Here is a 23,219-nt window from a genome sequence, read left to right as displayed (position 1 = left end):
TTTTTCTTTTACACTCTACAACAGAATTCCCCAACCTTTTCGGCTTTGCAGACTGGCTATAATTCTATAATTCTAAGATTCTATGATTCAAAGATTCTAAAATGTATGATTTTAAGATATTATGATTCTAAGATTCAATGATTCTCTGATTCTAAGATTCTCTGATCCTATGATTCTAAAATATGATTCTTCTATGATTCTAAAATGTATGATTCTAAGGTTCTATGATTGTAAGATTCTATGGTTTAAATTCTGATTTCAGCTGGCTGAAAGCTTCCTGAGCCCCCTTCCCATCTTTCTCCTCCTTTTCTCTTCCTTTCATTAGACCACAGCTGACTTTTTTTTGCTGGAGAAGCTGGTGGCCTTGCTGGGCCTGCACATTGGGGACACCAGCAAAGAAGTTGGCCAGATGTCCGCAGAGGCCGCCTACCACCTCTACTACCTCGTCATTAGCAAAATGGGTGAGAAATTTGGACTCCAAGGGTTGCCATGCCGCAGGGAGCCTAGGGATGCCCACTGCCCAGGAGAGCACTTGGTGGCACAGCCTGGGGCCTGACCAAGACCCTGGACATTGGGCTTGGTGGAGTTGCCTGGAATTTGCAGTTCATATTGGCACCACTCAGGGCCAGGGCTCGTTTTAAGACTGAGTTTCTCAAGTTAAGTGAGTCAGTTAGGCGAAGCATCTGTAGTCACCCAGCCTGGGCTTGTTAGTCTTGGCACATGGATTGTGGCTTGGCGTGTTTTGCAAAGCCACATTTTAGTCATTGGATGGCTGGATGTATGGTGGGAAACAAGAAAATGGGTTAACAAAGTTACTGGTTGTGTGGGCACATCAGGCAAATGTAGTAAGGATTCAATCCGGTTAGATTCGTTCGTTCATTCATTTATATAATTTCTCTTATGTAACCCTAATTTTTCCCTCTATTTCAGGTCCAACCTATTGTCTTAACCTAGAAAAGGGATTACAGGTAGTCCTCGATTTACAACAGTTCGTGTAGTGACTGTTCAAAGTTACAACAGCACTGAAAAAAGTGACTTATGACCATTTTTCACACTTAACAACCATTGCAGCATCCCCATGGTCAAGTGATCAAAATTCAGGCGCTTGGCAACTGACTCATATTTACGACGGTTGCAATGTCCTGGGGTCACGTGATCCCCTTTTTGCGACCTTCTGACAAGCCAAGTCAAGGGGGGAGCCAGATTCACTTAACAACCGTGTTGCTAACTTAACAACGGCAGCGATCCACTTAACAAATGTGGCAAGAAGAAAAATCGTAACGTGGGGCTAAACTCGCTTAAAAAATGTTTTGCTTAGCAACAGAAATTTGGGGCCCAATTGTAGTCGTAAGTCAAGGACTACCTGTAATTGGGCAAGTAAAGTAGTCATTGTTACTGTTTTATACTTGATCACTTAGATAAGAGAAGGGAGTAGCAGTGTTTGATCCAAAGAATTATGTTACGGTTTTAACATAAACGCATACGGTGTGTGTGTGTGTGTGTGTGTGTGTGTGTGTGTGTGTGTGTGGTTTCTCTACTGAGGTTGCTTCTCCTTTCTAGCAAGAATTTTTGCCACTCTACACAGCACAGCTGAGTTCGGCCTGCCATTTTTTCCTTTGCAAACGTTTCTTTAGCAAAACCATCAGAACAAGGCGGTATGCACCCCACTCCACAAACACCCCCAAACACACACCCCACTGGGCCTGATGACGGTGCCAGGCAATGCCAGATGGGTGGGGTTCTTAGTGCTCTCTGAGCTTGGCTGATTGCTTGCAGATGTTTCATTACCCAGCTAGGTAACGTAAGTGCTAGGAGGGAATAGGGTTTGCAGATAGGAGGAGAGAGGGAGAGGGAGGAGAAGGAGGAGAGGGGAAAGGGAGAGAGAGAGGGATTTGGGAAAGGAGGGAGTAGGAAGAGGAGAAGAGAGTGGGGAGAAAGAAAAGGGAGATGGGGAGGAGGAGAGGGAGGAAGACTGTGGAGTCCTTGGTGTTCCCTGAGCTTTGTTATTTTCTTGCAGACATTTCATGACCCAACTAGGTAACATCATCAGTACTAGGAGGGAGGGAGCTTTTCTCTCTGTTTTTATACAAGTGGTTTGTCCTGTCAGTATTGATGGTCATCATCACTGATGATGTTACCTAGTTGGGCAATGAAACGTCTTCAAGAAAACCATTAAGCTCAGAGAGAACCAAGGAGCCTCATTTCAACCCTGGGCTACAAATGTTCTCTTCTATTGGAACTGCTACACCAGCAGTCACATGAAGGATATTGAGAAGTTCCAAAGGCCAACATCTTAACATTGTGGTTTTTTACCTCCCTACAAAGCTAAAGAGACAGAGAAAAAGCCGAAGAACAAGAAGGGGAATAATGTCAAATGGCTCACAGAAGATTTCTTAATTTCGGGTCCGGCCACCTTTCACTGCAACATCCACAAAATGGCTAAGGTATGTTTCAGTTCAGCATTTTGCCTTGCTTCTTGTTGACCTTCCTTTTGGTCTTCCTCATGACCTGGAAATGGTCAAAAAAAGTCAATATAACAGTGGCACAATGTCTAGGAGCAGGCAATTGCAGCTGCCATGTTGGCTTCTTTTGACCTGTAAGGTCCCATAATATACTTGAGTCACCAGAATGCAAAAGAGAGAGACCCAAGAAGAGGCTTGGAAAAAATATCAGCTTTTATTTGTACAAAAAAGAATTGGGTAGACCATTCCACAACATATAGACAAAGAGCATGCAGTGAAAGGCCACACCTTGGGGAAGGTATGGTGTCCTTTTATAACTTCAGAGACATCAGCTTAGTACCCAATTCTGGCCCTCTGGCCCATGCCTTCCTTGTAGCCCTGCATTGGCTGTGCAGCAAGGAACAGGGGGGCTGAGTGCTTGGCAACACAGGTATATGCCCGATGTAACCCTGCCAGGCCATGACATACCCCGCACCAGGCACTGATTTGTACACAAAAACAAGATTAACAGGAGTTAGATCCACTGATAGAAGCAAATGGCAGAGGCAATTCTAATTCTTACAGGAACAAAACAATTCTTACAGAAGTGAAAAAAGTTATTATAATGTCCCGATAATTCTACCTATTCCACTATTACTATGTCCCTTCAGACCCACATCCGAATATCACATGATGGATGACATGGAACAGGGTGTCAAACTCAATTTCATTCAGGGCCACATCAGGGCTGTGGTTGACCTCGGGGAGGAGATGGGGGGGGTGGTGGCCGGCTGGATAGGTGTGGCCATCTTGACGCCACTCACTGGGCGTGGCCAATAGGGTGGGATGTGGCCATCTTACACCACTCCCCAAACTGCTGGCATGTTTCCTCCTCGCATTGGGTAGACTGGGCCAAAGACAGCCTTGCCCGATGTTTCCTCTTCACACTGGGTAGACCGGGCTGAAGTGACGCAGGCCGTCCCCTTATATTTTCCAGGATGGCCCTGTGGGCCGGATCCGACCACGTCGTGGGCCAGATGAGGCCCACAAGCCTTGTGTTTGACACCCCTGACATGGAATAAGTCTTGGCTCTCTGCATGGTGTCCTTTCTCCAAATCTGGGTCAAAAGCTCTTAAGGGCACCTTTGGCTAAGAGGGAGAAGGGAGTCAAAACCCTGATGCATCTCTGCATGGTCTCCTTTTCTTCTCTCCTATAGGCCTTTGGTGAGCATCTCATACACCCCCCCCCCACTCCCCGCAGATCACAGACCTGATGATGAAAGCCCTCAAGGCTCTCACAAATAAAAACAACAACTTTTCTCAGGATGCTGGACTGCTGCTGAACTGTTTTCTACAGGAATGTGGAATGGACATGGAAGAAGTAAGAAAATGCAGGGTTCTGAGCAAAAGGGACATGGGAGATTTTGTAGAAAACAAAGATGAGAATGGGTGAGACCTTGTTGTCGTGGTGACAAGACTTCAAATGGTTTTAAGAGAGCTAGGGCTGAATGGGAGACCACCAGGTGATCTTAGAGCTGTCGATCAAGTTGGGTAAATTTTCCAGAAGAAGGTAAAACAAAATAACCATATCGTTTTCATGAAAACTACGTTTGGAGAGCCAGTTTGACCATGGTTAAGGCACCAGGAGAAGTTCAAGTCCTACCTTAAGCCATGAAAGCCTCATGGGTGACTTTGGGCCAGTCACTCTCTCTCTCTCTCTCAGCCCCCCTCACCTCACAGGGTTGTTGTTGTGAGGAAAAGAGGAGGGAAAAGGTACGTGTTAGATATACTCTCCATTTTGAATTATTTATAAAAAGAATAAAGGTGGGATAAATAAAATAAATAAATAAAAATGTTGCCTTCAGGCATCACATCTGGACTTGACTGGGGATAATGGAGGTGGTAGTCCAAGATACCAGAAGACAGCAACTCAAAAAAAACACAGAACTGGAGAATTAGCAGCTATCCAAAATTTGAACTGTGAACCTCAGGATTTCTTGCCAATGGCTGAGGCGGTCATGAGTTCCAGATCAGTCTTTTTGGATGTTCCTCATCTTTTCCTGGATCCATTCCAGTTGACATTAAAAAACAAATGCCAAGCAGGGTTATAGAATCCTTGGTTTGGAAGACCTCTTGAGGCTATCCAAACTCACCCTCTGCTCAGGGAAGGCCCAGTTCAACCATTTCAAACAGAAATCACCATCGTCATCTTTTAAGGATCCCATAATCCCTTGTGGGATGGAGTCTGAGCAACTGAATGGAGCTGAGTGTTTATTGGCCGGATGCCCTTCCTGTCACCAATGCGGAGTTTTGTTCGGCAGATAAATTCTCATTGTGCCCTGAGAGAGAAACATCTGCCTCTACCTAGGATCGAACTCACAGCCTCCTGATTTGTGAGGCAAGAGCTCCACTTCTAGGCCACCGCACCACTCCACACCATTTCAAACAGAAATATATTAAGGTATTAAGCATCCCCATGGTCACGTGATAAAATTCAGGTGCTTGGCAACTTGTTCATATTATGACGGTTACAGTGTCCCAGGGGTCATGTGACACTCATCCCCTTTGCGACCTTCTGACAAGCAAAGACAATGTGGAAGCCAAGTTCATTTAACAATTGTTTTACTAACTTAACAACTGCACTGATTTGCTTAATAACCATAGCAAGAAAGATCATAACATGGAGCAAAGCTCACTGAATGGTTGTCTTGCTTAGCAACAGAAATTCTGGGTTCAATTGTCGAGGACTACCTGTATATATCAGATAGATTGTTTTTGGAGCTCGCAGTCACAATTTGGTGATGATATTTTGCCCCATTTATAGAGGGCATCTGAGCATCTACCACGGCCGGTGTGAATTGGGTTCAGTGTTGTCCGGACCGAGTGGCTCTGGGGTTCTTTGGGCCAGGGAGAATTGCCACCTTTACTCTTGGATGGGGTGGCACTACACCAAAGAGATCCTGTGCGTAATCTGGGGGTTCTCCTGGACTCATGACTCCTGCTTGAAGAGCAGATGGTGGTCGTGGCCAGGAGGGCCTTTGCACAACTGCAGATTATGCGCCAGTTACACCCTTTCCTGGACTGACAATCCCTACTCACGGTCACTCATGCCCTAGTCACTTCCCGTCTTGACTATTGCAAAGCGCTCTACATGAGGTTGCCCTTGAAGAGTATCTGGAAGCTCCAGTTGGTGCAAAATACAAGGGCCTGGTTTTGTGCAGACTTCGGTATGCACATGTATCACACCTCTCCTGCAGGAGCTGTGCTGGTTGCCGATTTGCTTCTGGGTCCAATTCAAGGTGCTGGTTGTCACCTTTAAAGCCCTTCATGGCTTGGGACCAGGTTATCTGAGGGACCATCTTTTGCCAGTCATATCTACCCGACCCAGCGGGCATGGGGAACGCAAAGTGGAATTGAGCCCATTAAATGGTTCATATGAGGTGTTGTCGCCGGGGTGGAGGGTTATTTTATTTTATTATATATGGTTCTTTTAATAGATTCATGAGATGTTTTTATATTTTTGTAATCTGCCTTGAGTTGCCATGTGCAAATAGGAGGCAACAAAATAAATAAACAAATAAAATATCACACGGGGCTGGACAAATCAGATAGGGTTCTTTTTGAAAATGTAAGGCAAACTTTGACATTGTGGGGGCCAATTTTTTTCCGTAATGGGTTGGAGTCATCAACCCCACCCCAACCCATTCTCCAGTAGAGACCAACATTGAATCCCAACCCTCTGACTTCTGTTTTGACTTTAACTGCCCATGACTCTCAGAGAAAAGGAAGAGACACTGAAATCCATCTGTCACCTGACCACAAAATGGGTGACCAGTGTGGTGGACATTCTGCTGGAGTGCTCAGTGGACTATGATGGGTAAGAACGTCAAGGAGATTGACCGTCTCTTGCAGGTCACATCTACCCGACCCATCAGAGGGAGGAGGCAGGGAATGTTGCAGGTCCCATCCCTGAGGGAGATACACCTGGTGGGACCCAGAAGAAGGGCCTCCTCCGTGGTGGCTCCCTCTCTCTGGAACGTCATTCCCCCAGAGATTAGAATGGCCCCCACTCTAATACTCTTCCGGAAGGCACTGAAGCCCTGATTCTGCCAGCGGACATGGGGAACCCAGAGCGGGATGGGGCCCATTAAATAGCTTGTGTGAGGTGTTGTCGCTGCGGTGGGGGGTTATTTTATTTTATTATTTTATTATATCTGATTCTTTTATTAGTTTTATGTGATGTTTTTATATTTTTATAAGCCACCTTGAGTCGCCAGGTGCGAATAGGAGGCAACATAAATTTTCAAAAATAAATGAATGAATGAATGAATGAATGAATGAATAAATAAATAAATAAAATCTATCACATGGGGCTGGACAAATCAGGTGGGTTTTTTTGAAAATGTAAGGCAAAGTTTGACATTGTGGGGGGCAATTTTTTTCCCAAACGGGTGGGAGTCATCAACTCCACAGCATCTCCAATGGAGACCAACCCTGGATTTCAACCCTCTCGTCTGTTTTGCCATTACCTCCAGGAAATGAACCAGTCTCTCCCAAAGATTGCTGAAGCAACTACAAAGGAAGAGACGCTCAAAGTCATCTGCCACCTGGCCACAAAACGGGTGGTCAGTGTGGTCAATGTGCTTCTGAAGAGCTCAGAGGACTGTGATGGGTAAGAACCTCAAGGAGATGTGCCTCCTGTTTTCTTGCAGTCTACGGAGTTTCTCAATCATTTGTGATAGTGGTGAATAGCTGTAGCTCGGGTGGAGGTTGAGGGTGGAGGTTGGTTCTCTGAGATTGTGGGTTGGTTTCCAAACGTTTCATTACTAGGCTAGGTAATATCTTCGGCGGAGTTTAGGGAATGCCAGTGTTGGTGTTCTTCTGTTTGTAAGGGTTTTGTGTGGTCAGTAGGTCTTGTGATGAGAAAGTCACATCAGGTGAGGGTCGTATCAGGTGAGGATCTTGTGATGGGTCAGGTGCAGGTCACATCAGGTGGGGATCTTGTATTGGGGAGTCATGTCAGGTGAAGGTCGTGTCAGGTGAGGGTTTTGTGATAGATCAGGTGTGGGTTATATCAGGATCTTGTGATAGGTTAGGTGAGGGTCGAAACAAGTGAGTCTAATGACAGGTTTTGTGATGGGTTAAGTGTGGCTCACATCAGATGAGGAGCTTGGGATGGGTCTTGTGGGGAGGACACATCAGGTTGCGTGAGGTGGGGATCTTGTGAGTCTTTTGATGAGTCATATGTGGGTCACAGGCGAAGATCTTGTGATGGGAAGGTCATATGATGGTTGAGCTGCTGGGAAATGCTATTGACCTCTGACAGTTTATTTGAGACCATTTCCCACCTGGTCCCGTAAGAAATTAAGTCAAAAGAGCTTGGTGACAAGTGGCAGTGGGTGAGAGAGAGGGGGAGGGGAGAGGCAGAGAGAGAGAAAAAGAGGGAGGGTGAAAGGGAGAGGGGGAAGGAAGGGGAGAAAGAGAGGCGGGGTGAGAGGGAGAGAGAGAGGGAGGGAGAAAGAGAGGGAAGGTGAGATAGAGGGGAGGAGAGGGAGGGAAGGGGAGAGAAAGAGAGGGTGGATGAGAGAGAGGGGAAGAGGGAGAAAGAGAGGCAGAAGCAGAGGGGGAGCGAGAAAGAGGAAGGGGAGAGGAAGAGAGGGGGCGAAAGGGAAAGAGAAAGAATGGTGGAGGCAGAGGAAGGGAGGAGATAAAGAGGGGGAAAGGAAAAGGAGAAGAGGAGAGGGAGAGGGAGAAAGGGAAGGTGAGACAGAGGATAGGGGAGGAAAGGGGAGACAGAGAGGGGGAAAGAGAGAGAGGGAAGGGGAGAGAAAGAGAGAGGGTGAGTGAGAGAGAGGGAAAGGAATGGGAGAGGAAGAAACAGAGAGAGAGGCAGAAGCAGAGAGGGGAGAGGGAGATAGAGAGGGAGAAGGAGGATGAGAAGGTGAGGGAGAAGAAGGCGAGAGGAGGAGAGGGAGAAAGATAGATAGAGAGGAAGATGAAGAAAAAGAGGGAGGATGAGAGAGAGAGGAAGAGGAGAGAGAGAGACAGAGGGAGAGACAGAGGGAGAGAGAGTGAAGGGAGGGGGAGAAAGAGAGGGAGGGAGGGGAAAGGAATAGAGAGAGAAGGGGATTAAAAGGGGGTCAGATAGCCACTAACATTTTCTGTGATTTCCATTCATTCGTCTAAACTTTGCAAGATTCAGTCTTCTGTAGCCCATTCAATATCCACAAGGATATTCAATAACTGCATGGTTATTTTTATCCACATTCAATATCCACCTGGTTATTTTTGTGTTTTGGATTTGTGTTTTGAGGCTTGCTTTATTTATGAACTGTTGTTAAAAAACCCGGGTTTAAATGGAAGGTGGGCAGCCATAGAAATTTTCTAAATGGAGTAACTTGTTCAATCTCTTTATTGATAATTCAGATAATGATTTCTCTAGCTTGGTGATTTTCTTCTCACTAACCAGCAGATCTTGTCTGATCTCTCCATATTTGACATTTTAGGAGCTTGTTCACATTCTCTAAAGAATTCGAGATTATGATTCAAGAGGCCCACAAATATTTGCACCATCCAGATATGAGGGAAAAGACAATCGGGATGGCTTTCTTCTCAGAGGTGAGGAGACATTGTGGTGCACCTCAACATTTTTGAGGTCAAGGAAAGTTGCCCCAGGGCTCACGAGAACTTAATGGTTAGAAAAGTTGTAGGTGCTCCATCACTGGAGGTCTTGAAGAAGACGCTGGACAGCCATTTCTCTGAAATGGTAGAGGGTCTCTTGCTGGAGCAGAGGGTTGGAGTAGAAGACCTCCAAGGTCTTCTGTAATTTTGTTAATCAGTGAAATGGCTTGCCTCCAGAAGTTGTGGGAGGAAGGAAGGACAGATGAAGGCAAGGAGGAGGAGGGAAGGGGGAAGGAAGGAAAGGGAGGGAGGGAGAGAGTGAGAGTGGGAAGAAGGAAGGAAAGAAGCAAGCAAGCGGAGGGAGGGAGGGAGGAAGACGTTGCTTGTCAGAAAATCACAAGGGGATCACATGACCCGGGGATACTGCAACCATCATAAATACGAACCAGCAAGTACCCAAATTTTGATCAGATGACTGTGAGGATGCTACAATCGTCATACGTCTGAAAAATTGGCATGTCCCTTTTGTCTGTGTCATTGTGACTTTCAGCAGTCAGTAAACGAGGCCTGTATTTTCTTTTTCTCTCCACTTAATGACTGAATATGGCATCTCTTAGTGGAGGCTCTCATGAAACTTCCTTTCTTTTGCTTTGCTAATGCCCAGTATCTCTACTCTTCTTCCTCAGCTTCTGTATCACTCTGAGGTTGGAAACATTTTCATGACTTACGAGATTCTAAATGTTCTAAGCAAATGGATGATACAACCGTACCCTCTGATACAAAGATTTATTATTTGAGGTCTGGGTTACCTTCTGCAGCAGCCCTTCAAGATAAGAGATGGGGTGGAGGAAGTGAGTGACTTTCAAGATAGTAGCAGGTGTGACCTCACTCTCTTGGAAGTCTACAAGGAAGGAAGGATAGAAGAAGGAGAAGAAGACAACCACCAGAAAGAGGATGGACTCAGCTGGAGTGGTATCTCTTCTACAAAGATGGGTGCACCCCTGGAAGATCTGAAGTTGAGAACAGAACCTCTTGGAGATCTTCTGAAAGCAGAACAAGAAGCAATGGATGGAAACTAATCAAGGAGAGAACCAACCTAGAACTAGGAAGAGATTTCCTGACAGTGAGAACAAATTAGTCATTGGAATGACTTGCTTCCAGAAGCTGTGGTTGCTCCAAAACTGGAGGTTTTTAAGATGAGATTGGACAGCCATTGCTACTAGTTTTCCCAAGTAGTAATGTATGGCTGTGGGAGATGGACCATAAGGAAGGCTGAGTGCCGAAGAATTGATGCTTTCAAATTGTGGTGCTGGAGAAAACTCTTGAGAGTCCTTTGGACTATAAAGAGATCCAGTCAGTCAACCCTAAAGGAAGTCAACCCTGACTCTTCTTTGGAAGGACAGATCCTAAAACTGAAGCTCAAATACTTGGCCACCTAATGAGAAGAGAGGACTCACTGGAGAAAAGACCCCAATGTTGGGAAAGACTACTGAAGGCCAAAGGAGAAGGGGGCAGCAGAGGGTGAGATGGTTTAGATGGTGTTATCAACACAGCAAACATGACCTTGGGTAAACTCTGGAGCCTGAGATGTTCTGGTCCTTGGGGTGGCAAAGAGTAGGACAAGATTTAGCAACTGAACAACAAAATCAAACATACCTTATTTCCCTGAAAATAAGACAGGGTCTTATTTTCTTTTGATCCCCAAAATAAGGGTGTGGCCTTATTATCGAGTATATGTGTGTGTGTGTGTGTCTTATTATTTTGGGGGTGCAGGAGGCATGAGCATGGGACTGGATTTCCCGTCGCTGCTGTCGCCTCCTCTTCCTGTTCTTCGCGCTGGCTAAGTGGCTGGCCGCTGCTCCCCTGGCTTGCCCTGTCATTGCCGCCGCTGCCTCCCCCTTGTGGAGCAGGACTCTGAAAGGCTTGTTGCACCGTTGCACGCATGAACTGTAGCACTGCTGCAAGCTTCATCATACTGGCACAGCTGGCGTCCTGAAGCTCGCAACATGCAACAACATAAGCCTTGCAGAGTCCTGCTCCTTGAGGCAGCGCCGGCGGCGCAACGAGTCTCAAAAAGACTCATTCCTTGCAGGTGGCAGGTGGGGCGGGCGAGAAGCGAGACGCGCATCTTACCTTTCCAGTTCCGTCACATTCCTCGCGGCTGTGTCCAGGGAAACATGTAAAAAAACCATCTCGCAAGTTCAATCAAACTTCTTGAACTTGCGAGGTTTTTTTTACATGTTTCCCTGGACACAACGGAAAGTAACGTGACGGAGCTGCAAGTCTCTGATAAGACGTGCATCTCATGATGGGGGTGGCAGATGGGGCCGAGCCACAAGACACACGTTTTACCGGAGACTGACAACTCCGTTGCGTCTCTCGTCCGGTCTCTGCTGGGAAACACCTTGCATGGTAAATTGTTCTTGCGAGTGCAAACAATTAAAAACTTCTCGAACTCATGAGAAATTATTCTTTACCATTGAAGGTGTTTCCCAGCACAGACTGGCTGAGAGACGTGACGGAGCTGTCAATCTCTGGTAAGATGTGTGTCTTGCGATGGGGTTCAACTTGGGGGTGGCAGGTGGGGTGGGGGATGGGGCGGGCCACAAGACATAAACCCTGGCTGGAAGCCGCTGGAAGCAGAGAAGAGGCTGCTCGGGCCAGCCACCTACTGCTGTGTTTTTTGGCAGCCGAGGCAGAGAGGCAGCAAAGGGAGCTGCAGCCGCTCATGGAGCTGGAACCATAGAGTGGGAAACGCGTTCCAAGAGCAGCTGCTACCAGAAGACTCTCTGCCCTGGCTCCTGGAAGACTTGGCAGCAGGCAGCAGGTGGCTGGCCTGACCAGCCTCTTACTGCTCAGTTGGTAAGTTGTGCTCTGCCCAGCCGGAGGGGGGGGGTTTCTCCGCTGGGTGGGCACTACGTGGCAAGAGGTGCTGGGCACTGCTCTCTTGCGAGTGGGGCAGGAGTTTTCAGGCAAGGGGGGGATGGATGGATGGGAGGGGGCGAGCTCCAAGAACACTGGGGAGAAATAGAACAGAGGCAGCTCCCGATCAGCTCAGCTGATCCCTGGGTCGTGATTAAGGGATCCAGCTGCCAATACCTGACTGGGAAGGGAAGAGCTGCCTCATGTGCTGCCCACGCCCACCCCTTCACTAGGGCTTATTTTGGGGGGAGGACGTATATTTACGCCCACCCCAAAAATCAGGCTTGGCCTTATTTTCAGAACATGTCGTATTTTCGGGGAAACATGGTAGCTATTTATTTTTGAATAATCTTTTCAAAAGTCAAGTGAGATAAGGAGCTGATGGACACAAAAGAAGACCAATTGTACCCAGAGACATCACACTGCCTGCATTTGTCCAACCAAGGACTAATTTTGTTCCTTGCAGCAACCATAACTGAATTCCTGTATATCTGCAATAAAAACAGACAGGTTCATCTCCTGAAGACTGAACAGAGGGAGGGAGAGATGCTGTATTTCATGCCTCAAAAAAGGTCCTTAGATGTTCCTCAAAGTATCTTAAGAAGAAGCCTGGTTCTTCTGGTTGAAATCTACTTACGCGTCTACAATGAGCAGAAATTACTCCAGTCCGTCAACGTGAGGTCTCCCCAGCTATTGCATTCCTATGGCTTTGAAGCTAGAATAGAATAGAACTGGAAGAGACCTTGGAGGTCTTCCAGTCCAGCCCCCTGCTCAAGCAGGAAAACCTATGCTATTTCAGATAAGTGACTGTGTAGTCTCTTTTGGAAAACCTCCAGTGATGGGAGTGTTTTGCTTCAAGCGAAAATGTCTCTTCAAACTTCTGGGAAGAGGAAGCAACTGAGCTGATCTAAAAAAAACATCCAGCTTCTTCATTTCCAGGTTTTTCATGGGGAACGTCCACCTGGGATGTTGGCTGTTATGGTTATTTTTATTTATGCATCTTATCCAGATTTCTCATAATTACAACCAACCCCAAAGAACATACAAAGAATTTTATGTTACAGGAATTGGGAATGTGTAGTCTAATGAAAAGAAGAAGTAGGGGTGCTGATAGCACCTGTTCCAATATTTGAGGGGCTCCTAGAAAGATGAGGGGGTCAAATTGTTTTCCAAAACACCAAAAGGCAAGAGAAGAAACAATGGATGGAAACTAATCAAGGCAACAAGCATCCTGGAACTAAAGAGAAATGTCCTAATGGTGAGAGCAATCAGGCAACGGAACAATTTGCCTTCAAAAGTTGTGGGTGCGCCATCACTAAAGGTTTTCAAAAAGAGCCTGGAAAATCATGATCTGGAGTAGTATAGAGTCTCCTGCTTGAGAAGGGGTTGAACCAGAAGACCTCCAAGGTCCCTTCTAACTCTATTAATCCATGTTCTACGTTCTAAGTGCATATGTTTATGTGCTTGAAATGGGGCATATTATGGTATGTTTAACTGTGTAAGCTGAAGTGTTTCCCTTCGGTTTGCTTTAGCTGGAGGCAAACCATATGATGAACAATTGGGGTACTAGGTAGTTCTAGTCTAACAAAAAAAAAAGGGGGGGGGAGGTAGGATGACATGCGTCTTTTAATATTTGAGGGCTGCTCCATAGAAAAGGGGGTCCACCTATTCTCCAAAGCCATTTGTCCAGAATAGTATAGGGCCGTGATGGTGAACCTATGGCATGTGTGCCATAGGAGGCATGTAGAGCCCTCTTTGTGGGCATGCGCACCATCACCAGCTGTTCTTCAGGTTTCTAGAGTGTGCATGCTTGCCAGACAGTTGGTCTTCGCATGCGCTGGAGCACCGAAAACCCGAATACCAGCTGGCTGGTGCGCAGGCTGGTGCGCCTGTGCACCAACCAGCTGATCTTTAGGTTTGAAGTCTGCACATGTGCACGCACGTTCCAGTTTGGGCACTCGGTGCCAAAAAGGTTTGCCAACACTGGTATAGGGTCTCCTGCTTGAGCAGCAAGTCGGACTAGAAGATCACTAAGTTCCTTTTCAAGCCTGTTATTCTATGTTCTGTGGCTTTCTATGTGTTTGTCATTCTCGTTACTAGACCCAGAGAACTCCAGTGACCTTGTTTCATTGCTTGTTTCTTTCCCTGCTTCCTCCAGGATAAGAATTTAAAGCTGCTTTTAATGCCTTTGATAAACTGTGCTAGTCAACTAGATAAGACTGGTGTGAAAGAATCTCTGAGGACACTTCACTTCATGTTCCGACAGTTGGATGTCGAGAAATATGGATACAAGGCAGTCAAATTTATTCCGCTGCTGCTAAAATATTTTCCTGACGTAAGTCAAACAAATCACGACAACTGGTTCTCTCTCTCTCATCTGCAGAATTCTAATTTTAACAAAAATGCTTTGAAATAGTTCAGCAACAACTGTGTTATGGTAATATAAAATAGTGTGTAAGCTTCTAGATGATCCTTGAATGCTTCTAGAGAGCTGGAGAAGTGCCAGATGAGGTGGAAGAGAATGAAGGTTGCCACTCTCTTCAGCTCCACCAAACCACACATCAGTCTAGATAATCTAGAATATCATGCACCATATCGAGAAAAAACCCAATCACGCTCCATATCTATTAGATTGGTGTTGCTTTATCTCAGATGTTTTAAGATGGGTGGACTTCAACTCTGCTGGCTGGAGAACTCCAGGAGTTGAAATCCCCACATCTTAAAGCTGCTAAGATTGAAAAACAGCACCCTAGACCATACCATAAAGGTTGATCTGCAAGCATTTTACCACAATTGCCAACAAGTAGAATGGAATTGTCAAGATAAGCAATTGCCAAACTACTCTTACTTTTTTTCTTGAGGGGGTAACTGAGGCAGATCAGATTAAGATGATGGAAGTTATGAATGGTTTTATTATAGGGTTAATGGAACCCTCCCTGCCTTTATCTTTAAGAAAACAAAGGAGAATGTTTTCTCACATTAAATTTCTGCCCTGGTCTCAGATTTTGTTTAGCTGACTGTCATGTAGATTGCAGTCTGTCCTTGTAGGTTCTCACAACACATCACACTTCCTTAATAGAAAATCAGTTTGGTGTAGAGGTTAAAGACTAAAACCCTGAAAGCATAAATCCTAGTTTTCATTAGGTTTGATGGCAGTTGGGTGACCTTAGTCAGTCACACACTCTCTCTGTCCTAGGAAGCAAAAAATGACAAACCAGTTCCAAAATATTCCTGGCCCAAAAAAACCCCCCAAAACCCTGTGGACGCTATTGCAGGCAGTTGCCAGAAGTCCAAAGTACCAAAGCAAACAAATAAAAAATCCCCCAAAATGTCCATAATAGATTGTGGGAATGTGGTAGACATAATATATCTTCATTTCAGCAAAGCGTTTGACAAAGCACCCAATGATGTGCGGATTATCAAGCTAGCTAAATGAAGACTGGACAGTATTATAATTAAACAGACATGTTTAAGGAGATTCTCAGTCATCCAGGTGATGGTTGTCCCAAAGGTGCTTTTCCCATAAGGCAACTGGACTTTCTTAGTGTTTTTTTTGAAAACATTTTGCTTTTCATCCTAGAAGCTTGAATGAAGTTTTGAAATGAAGAAGCTTCTTGAGTGAGAAACAGAACATTTTTAACGGAAAAAAGAAAACAAAAAAGGCCCATTGCTTTTTGGCACCTTTGGCAAACCACGATGTGGATGTTTGAGAATCACTAGACTTTTAACCAAGTGGACATGACAGTAGTTTGTAAATACCGGAAAGAGGTCATTTGAGCCGTGCTCTCCTCAATTTGTGGGACACAAAACAATAGAGTTAAGTTATAGGAGGATAGAAAAGAAAGCAAGACCAGGGGTGTTTATGGAGGAGAGTTCACCACCGTTGGGTGGCCTCGAAGATCTTCCCAAATTCAAAGTTCAGCATTGAGCTACATAGATTTTCTGCTATTGGAGTGACAAACCTGTTTCTCTTCTTTCTTAGGAAGACCCTGAACTGCAACATATGGCCATGAACATTTTTGGGATGCTACTGAAAAGGGCGAAGGAGGTTCATAGGAGTTATATAAAAGAAAATATTCTGCAGAGCCTTGTTCCACTAAGAATTCTGCTAGCAGATGGACGGAGCGAAGCAGTGGGTTGGACTGGGTAACCTGACTCCTGGTCTGTTCATGCTTTCTTAATACCACTTGTACTCCGTCTTCACTCAGAGCAATGTGAATAAAAGAATGCAGAAAAGACAAGAGAATTATGGAGAGGACTATTTTACCGTCTCCAGAGGCACCTCTAAGGCAGAAACAGTCAACAGTCAAGCTAGCCTCTCCTCCTCCAAGAAGGTCCATGTCACCGTCCTGATTGAGGGATCACCTTGCCATATGGAGGTGGATACAGGGTCGTAAATGACCATCGTCTCTTGGGGTATATTAAGGGGATTGATGCCTAAAATCTCAAAAAGGCAGTTGGACTTCCCCCATATTCATCTCCGAGACTACCAGGGGAACAGCATCGTCGGCACTGGCACTTTTAGAGTATCTTTTAAGTCCTTTTTAGGCCCACTGCAATTGCTCGTAGTGGACAGCTCCTTACTGCAATATATCTCCATTACTTTTGGGACAATATTGAAAAGGGTGGAGGAGCTTCATGGAAGTTACGTGAGAGAAAACATCCCACAGAGCCTTGTTGTGCTATTAATTTTGCTGGCAAATGGTCGGAGCAAAGAAGTGAGTTCAAGGATTGGGTAACCTAAGCTCCTGGTCTGTACATGCTACCTTCTTAAGGAGACCACTTGTACTCTGTGTTCACACAGAGCCATGTGGTTGTATCATGTGGACACTCTGGATAATCCAAAGAGATTCTGGACAATCCTGAAGTTGTGAGGTCCTTGGTGCTCTCTGAACTTGGTTGTTTTCTTGCAGACCTTTCATAACCCAGCGAGGTGACAGCATCAGTACATGAGAGGGGAGGGTTTGATCTGTGCTTAATGCCCCATCATGGATCCCCAATCATGGATGGAAACTAATCAAGGAGAAAAGCAACCTGGAACTAAGGAGAATTTCCTGATAGCGAGAACAATTGCCTCCAGAAGAATGACTTGCCTCCAGAAGTTGTGAATGCTTCAACATTGGAGATTTTCAAGAAGAGACTAAACAGCCATTTGTGCAGAAGAGTATAGGATCTCCCGCTTCAGCAGCAGGTTGGACTAGAAGATCACTAATTTCCTTTTCAATCCTGTTATTCTATTTTCTGTGGGTTCCTTTGTGTTTGTCATTCTCGCTACTAGACCCAGAGAACTCCAGTGACCTTGTTTCATTGCTTGTTTCTTTCCCTGTTTCCTCTAGGATAAAAATTTAAAACCGCTTTTAATGCCTTTGATAAACTGTGCTAGTCAATTAGACAAGACTCCTAGAGAGACTCTGGAGGCTGGGGACAGCAAAAAAGGTCATTTCCTGTCCCACCGGCAGTTGGAAAATGGGCCCTTTCAGGCCTCCGAGGGAGTGAGAAAGGCTGTTTTCGTCCTTCCCAGATGCATAGAGAGGGTCTGGAGCCAGGTAAGAAAGAAAAATGGGCCTACCTGGCCATCGGATGCCAGGAGCAAGTGGGGGGGGAAGGGGGGTTGCGCGTGCATACACAGGGCAGGGCGCATAGAATTATGGGTGTGGGCACATGCGCGCGCGAACCTCCCCCCCCCTCCTGGCACGCGATGGCAAAAAGGTTCGCCATCACTGGTATAGGGTCTTCTGCTTGAGCAGGAGGTTGGACTAGAATATCACTAAGTTTCTTTTCAAGCCTGTTATTCTATGTTCTGTGGCTTTCTATGTGTTCGTCATTCTCGCTATTAGACCCAGAGAACTCCAGTGACCTTGTTTAATTGCTTGTTTCTTTCCCTGCTTCCTCCAGGATAAGAATTTAAAACCGCTTTTAATGCCTTTTTTAAACTGTGCTAGTCAACTAGACAAGACTGGTGTGAAAGAATCGCTGAGGACACTTCAGTTCATGTTCCGACACTTGGATGTTGAGAAATATGTACTCAAACCTATTCCGTTGCTCTTGAAGTATTTTGATCACGTGACTATGAGGATATTTCAAGGGTCATAAGTGTGAAAAATGATCATAACTCAAGTTTGTACTGCTTTAACTTCATCACTAAATGAATGGCTGTAAATTGGGGACAACCTGATACTTAACCCAGATAGTCCTCAACATACGACCAGAATGGAGCCCAACATTTCTGTTCCTAAGTGAGATATTTGTTAAGTGAGTTTTGCCCCATTTTACGACATTTCTGGCCACAGTAAATTAATCACTGCAGTTGTTAAATTAGTCAAACAGTCATTAAGCGAATCCGGCTTCCCCATTGTCTTGGCTTGTCAGAAAGTCATAAAACTTGATCGCATGACTCCGGGACACTGCAACCACTGTAAATATGAATCAGTGATCAAGCATCTGAATTTTGATTGTGTGACACCAGGAATGCTGTGGAAAACAGCCTAAGTCATTCTTTTTCACTGCCGTTGTAACAGTCACTAAATTAACTGTTGTAAGTCGAGGACTACCTTACTCCATGCCGGGCCTGGGTTTCCTTTTCTTTTCATTATCCACTTTCTGCCACGTTTTTCCAAATTCTTCCAGCAGATGGTGGCATAATCTTACAAATCTTCCCTCAGACAAGTTCTGTAAAAAAAAAATTAGTACTAAGAATTTGATTTTGCGATTTTGGAATTTCCAGATATATATGGTATTCATTTACTTCGGCTCGTAAGCTTCCAATCATCACCAATTGAAAACGGTTTACCGCTAATCCTCAACTGTTTAATGACTACTCAAAGTTACAAGGACACTGAAAAAGGGATTTAGGACTAGTTTTCACACAGTGGCGCAGTGGTTAGAGTGCAGTACTGCAGGCTACTTCTGCTGACTGCCGGCTGCCTGCAATTTGGCAGTTCGAATCTTACCAGGCTCAAGATTGACTCAGCCTTCCATCCTTCCGAGGTCAGTAAAATGAGGACTCATTATTGGGGGGAAGAGGCTGACTCTGTAAACCGCTTAGAGAGGGCTTTAAAAGCACTGTGAAGCAGCATGTAAGTCTAAGTGCTATTGCTAAGTTCTGTCTGTCTATCATCCACCCATCCATCCATATATCATCATCATCATCATCTCTCTCTCTCTCTCTTTCCTTCCCTCCCCCCTCTCTTAATGTTTCCACTCTGAAAAGTCATCATACTTTTAAGGATTTGAATAGTTTTCAAGAATTCTTGCAAAAATGATACAATAACCCTCTCTGGAGCAAGAAAAGCCAGAAAATAATAGCCAAGGACCATCAAGCTTCTCAGCTGGACCTTGGAAACTGGCAGCTAAGATTGTAAAGCAAACACTCAATACTTGCCCCCCACCCCCTTCTTGCAAGGCATCATGCTTCTGGAATTAGGAATTGAGGGGTTGTTCAGATAAGTTCCAAAGCTGTGTGGAGTGCACTGTATATACCCACACAGGAAGTCCTGAAAAGCATCTATTTTCTTCAAGACTTACAGTACATTAAGCTGGTCTTACCTGTCTGCCCTCCAGTGAGTGGCAGTCAGTCTGGAGCTGATCGATCCAGCGTAGGCATTTCTCAAGAAGGACTTCTACTGCGTGGTCCTTTCCCGCAAATTCCAGGGCCGTAAGTGAAATCCTACAGAGAAAGTTAGCTAGCTTGGAACACAGGCATCTGATAAAGAGTGCTAAAACAGGTATCATAGTATCATCATGCAAATTTACTGCTTACATAGGAGCTTGTGGAGTCAACCTGCGAATTTCACCCACTCTTGCCCCTCTCATGGACTGGGAATTGAGAATTATTTAGCCCTCTGCAAGGTTTCTGTTCTGTTGTCAGCAGAGCTAGCTGAGATTTCAAAAGGCAGAGGGAAGCCGGCAGGGAGGGGAGAGGTCTGTTTTGCCCAGAAGTCCAGTAGCTCCGTTCAAGTGGGGGGCAAAGCAGGGTATTTAGGCACCTGGTAGGGCAGGATATTGGGGGGGGGCATAGGGGGGGGAGATAGATGGGTGGGCGTGCTACAGCGTCTCTGCAGTTGGTCCTAAGGGCGAATGATGGTCAGCTCTGTAGAATTTGTAACTTTGCAACAGGCTTGTATGTGGCTTGGGGAGGGAGGGGTGTTTGTAACTTCAAATTGCTATTAAGTGACCTATCATACTTTGAGGAATACCTGTGAAATTTGGCACACTTCATCTTTCAATACTGAATTACATTTAAAAAACATCATTTAGATCAAACCATGATACCGTGGAAATAAGAAAACAAAACTAATGACATTAGGCCAAAAACATTTGCACTAATTTCAGTTAAATTTGTTATACCTGCTTTTTTATCCATCTATGTCTAGAGCAGGGGTCCTCAAACTTTTTAAACAGTGGGCCAATTCACGGTCCCTCAGACTACTGGGGGGCCGGATCGGCTGGGTGGTCATGGCTAGGTGGTCATGTGACTGGGTGGGCATGGCCAATTTAGCAATCCATTTTGCCAATTTAGCAGTCCATTAAACAGTACACACAAATTAAACTTTAATTTGTTTTGCTCCTGGGGGTGTTTTATTTGCTTTTGTTTGCATGTTGCTCTTTTGGATGACTTCTTTTACTAGATCATTTTTTAAATTGTTTTAGGAGTCTAGTGGTCCACTTCAGGAAATTCTGTTTTGCAGCAATACAGCCATGTATATAAGATGGGAGGCCTATAAATTGATTAAACAAATAAATATTTTCCATGCACATACCGTTGGAAATCCATTATTATATTCCAATATAATATGCAAGGAATCTTTGTCATGCAGTATTTTTTTTCCTGAAATGGTCGTCTTTAAAACAAGAGAAATATTAAATACCTACTACCAACCCGTCCTATGAATTTGTCTCCAGACTTTGCTTGATGTTCCAGAGAGTTGTATGGATGAAGCTTCATGAGGCTGGAGATGCACAAATCCAGGACCCCAAGTTCCCTTTCCTTATGTAAACTCTCGTAAGTTCTAGCAGAAAAAAAACAAGTTTGTCTGTTAGTTTGGAATCATATGCATTTAGGAAGAAAGGTATCTGGTAAAGAATGATAAAACAGGCATCACAGTATCATCAGGCAAATTTGCTGCTGATGGAGGAGCTTGCGGGGTCAACCTGCGTATTTTACCTCTTGCCCCTCTCACGCACTTCCAAGTTTGGGAATCAAGCAGAATTATTTAGCCCTCTGTATCAGGGGTGGGTTCTACTTACCTTTACTATCGGTTTGCAATGGGATTGCGCGCTCGCGTTTAGTTCAGGCATGCTTCTGCGCATGCACAGAAACTTCCTCACGACATCCGGGTCTGTGGGCGGAGCCTCCCACCGGTTTTATTACCGGTTCTTGCGAACCAGTCCGAACCAGGGGCAACTCACTCAGGGGAACTCTGTATGGTTCCTGTTCATGGCTTTTGGGGAATGTCTTTGTTACTTCGTACTGCCATTAAGTGACCTGTCGTACCTTGAACACTACCTGTACTATGAAATTTGGCACAGTCCATCATTCAACAGTGAATTGTATTTTTTTTAAAACAACCATTTAGATGAAACAAAGATACCGTGGAACTAAGAAAACAAAACTAATGATATTAGGTCAAAAACCTTTGCACTAATTTCAATTAAATTTGTTATATCTGCTTTTTTATCCATCTAGGTCTTCTGTACATTTCTTCTGGTTTCCATTTTAAAAAAGCTAAGATGTTGCTATTATTCTTTAAATATTATTCTGTAAATAAAAAGTTACACATATTTATTGCATTTTCAAATGTGTATTCACTGAGTTATATTCAAACCTCTATTTACTGCAGGTCCCTTTTACTTCTTCCTATTGTTCTTTATTTCTTATTCTTTTCATAAGTACAAATTAGATATTGCTTCAAGCTTTGCACATTAATACAGCATCATTAAACATTTTTGAAAAGCACAGAAATATGAAAGAAATGCCCACCAAAAAAGAGTGATAGTCTTCATTGCATTTTGGCAGTTTATTGTCTCACGGTGGCAAGTTGGTGTCTCCCTTAGAATGTTCTATATAAGAGAAAGATTAATTAGGAAAGCAATTAAATTCAATAGCATCTAGACTTAAGTATACATGACAGTAATCTCTGCAACGAATAAAACTCCCCATTAATTTCTAATTCATTCCTATGAAAAGTATACATAAATTGGTGGAAGGGAAGTGGAAATATTTTGTTAGATTCTCCCTTCTCATTCTCAAAGGGTTGCATTGGGCAGGAAAGAAGCAAGCTATTTCACTGGATCAGCAAATCAATCTATTCGGGAAACTTTCTTAGAAGGCTCTGAAAAGCCAGGATATGAAACCATCCTATGTATAAATCACAAGCAACGGTTTGAGAGATGCAGCCTTCCTTATTGGACTTACAGATCCTTAACAGAATTTCCTTTAATCTGGTGGTTTCCATATGGGCGAGTTTCAACTTGGCAGAATTCTCAGCATGAACTCGACACAAATTGCCATATTTAAAAACCCCTGGTTTGTAGAACACCTCCCTGAGGTGTATTTGGCCCTTCCTTCCACGGTATTAAGGAAAGCAGTAAAAACATCTCTTTTGGCAGGTTTTGATTGGTCAACCAGTTTAAGAAACAAGCATAACTGTAACGATTTTGTTTCCTGGCACTTCATTTTGAATTGATGTCAGCCATCACAAACTTTGGAATGCAAAGAAAGGGGAATATAAATTCAGTAATTAATAAACTACCGAACTGGAACATGGAGTTGATGGCATGGCGGACTTCAGAGTATAGATGTTTGCTTCTTTCTTAAAGAGAGAGAGAATAAAGAAGGAAATACCTAGAACAGGGGCATCTCTTTCTGTAGGACCGTGATGGCGAACCTATGGCACACGTAGCCATATCAGTGCTCAGCTCTGGGGCGCATGCGCCTGCCCGCCAGCTGATTTTCGGGCCTTCTGGGCCCACCAGAAGTAGGGAAACAGGCTGTTTCCTGCCTCTGGGTGGGTGGGTGGGTGGGGAAGGCCAGTTTTTCTTTCTTACCTGGCTCCAGATCCTCTCTCGGCATCTGCGGAAGGCGAAAACAGCCTTTCCCAACTCCCTCTGAGGCTCTCCAAAGGCCTGAAAGGGCCCATTTCCCAACTGCCGGTGGGACAGGAAGTGACGTTTTTTTGCTGTTTTCCCCAGCCTCCAAAGACTCCTAGAGAGGCCTCTAGAGGATGGGGGACAGCCA

At 44.8% G+C, this 23,219-nt stretch overlaps 1 long non-coding RNA gene across 2 annotated transcripts; it reads right to left on the bottom strand.

Moving 5' to 3' along the window:
* Positions 1-17,622: 17,622 nt before the first annotated feature.
* On the bottom strand, positions 17,623-23,135 carry LOC132711538 (uncharacterized). 2 transcript variants are annotated; one of them, XR_009622417.2, is made up of 5 exons: positions 23,030-23,135; positions 21,963-22,042; positions 20,851-20,991; positions 19,529-19,649; positions 17,623-18,652 (listed from the first exon to the last, which is right to left on the bottom strand). It is a non-coding gene; the product is annotated as an uncharacterized LOC132711538 (long non-coding RNA). The 2 variants fall into 2 exon arrangements; XR_009622419.2 differs by having other exon boundaries at positions 20,862-20,991.
* Positions 23,136-23,219: the final 84 nt, after the last annotated feature.

Source organism: Pantherophis guttatus, chromosome 8 (assembly GCF_059756535.1).
Source record: "Pantherophis guttatus breed Tessera chromosome 8, ASM5975653v1, whole genome shotgun sequence".
Taxonomy (NCBI): Eukaryota; Metazoa; Chordata; class Lepidosauria; order Squamata; family Colubridae; genus Pantherophis; species Pantherophis guttatus.
The sequence above is the reverse complement of the archived record's forward strand: the minus strand, read 5'-3'. Positions and strand labels throughout refer to the sequence as shown.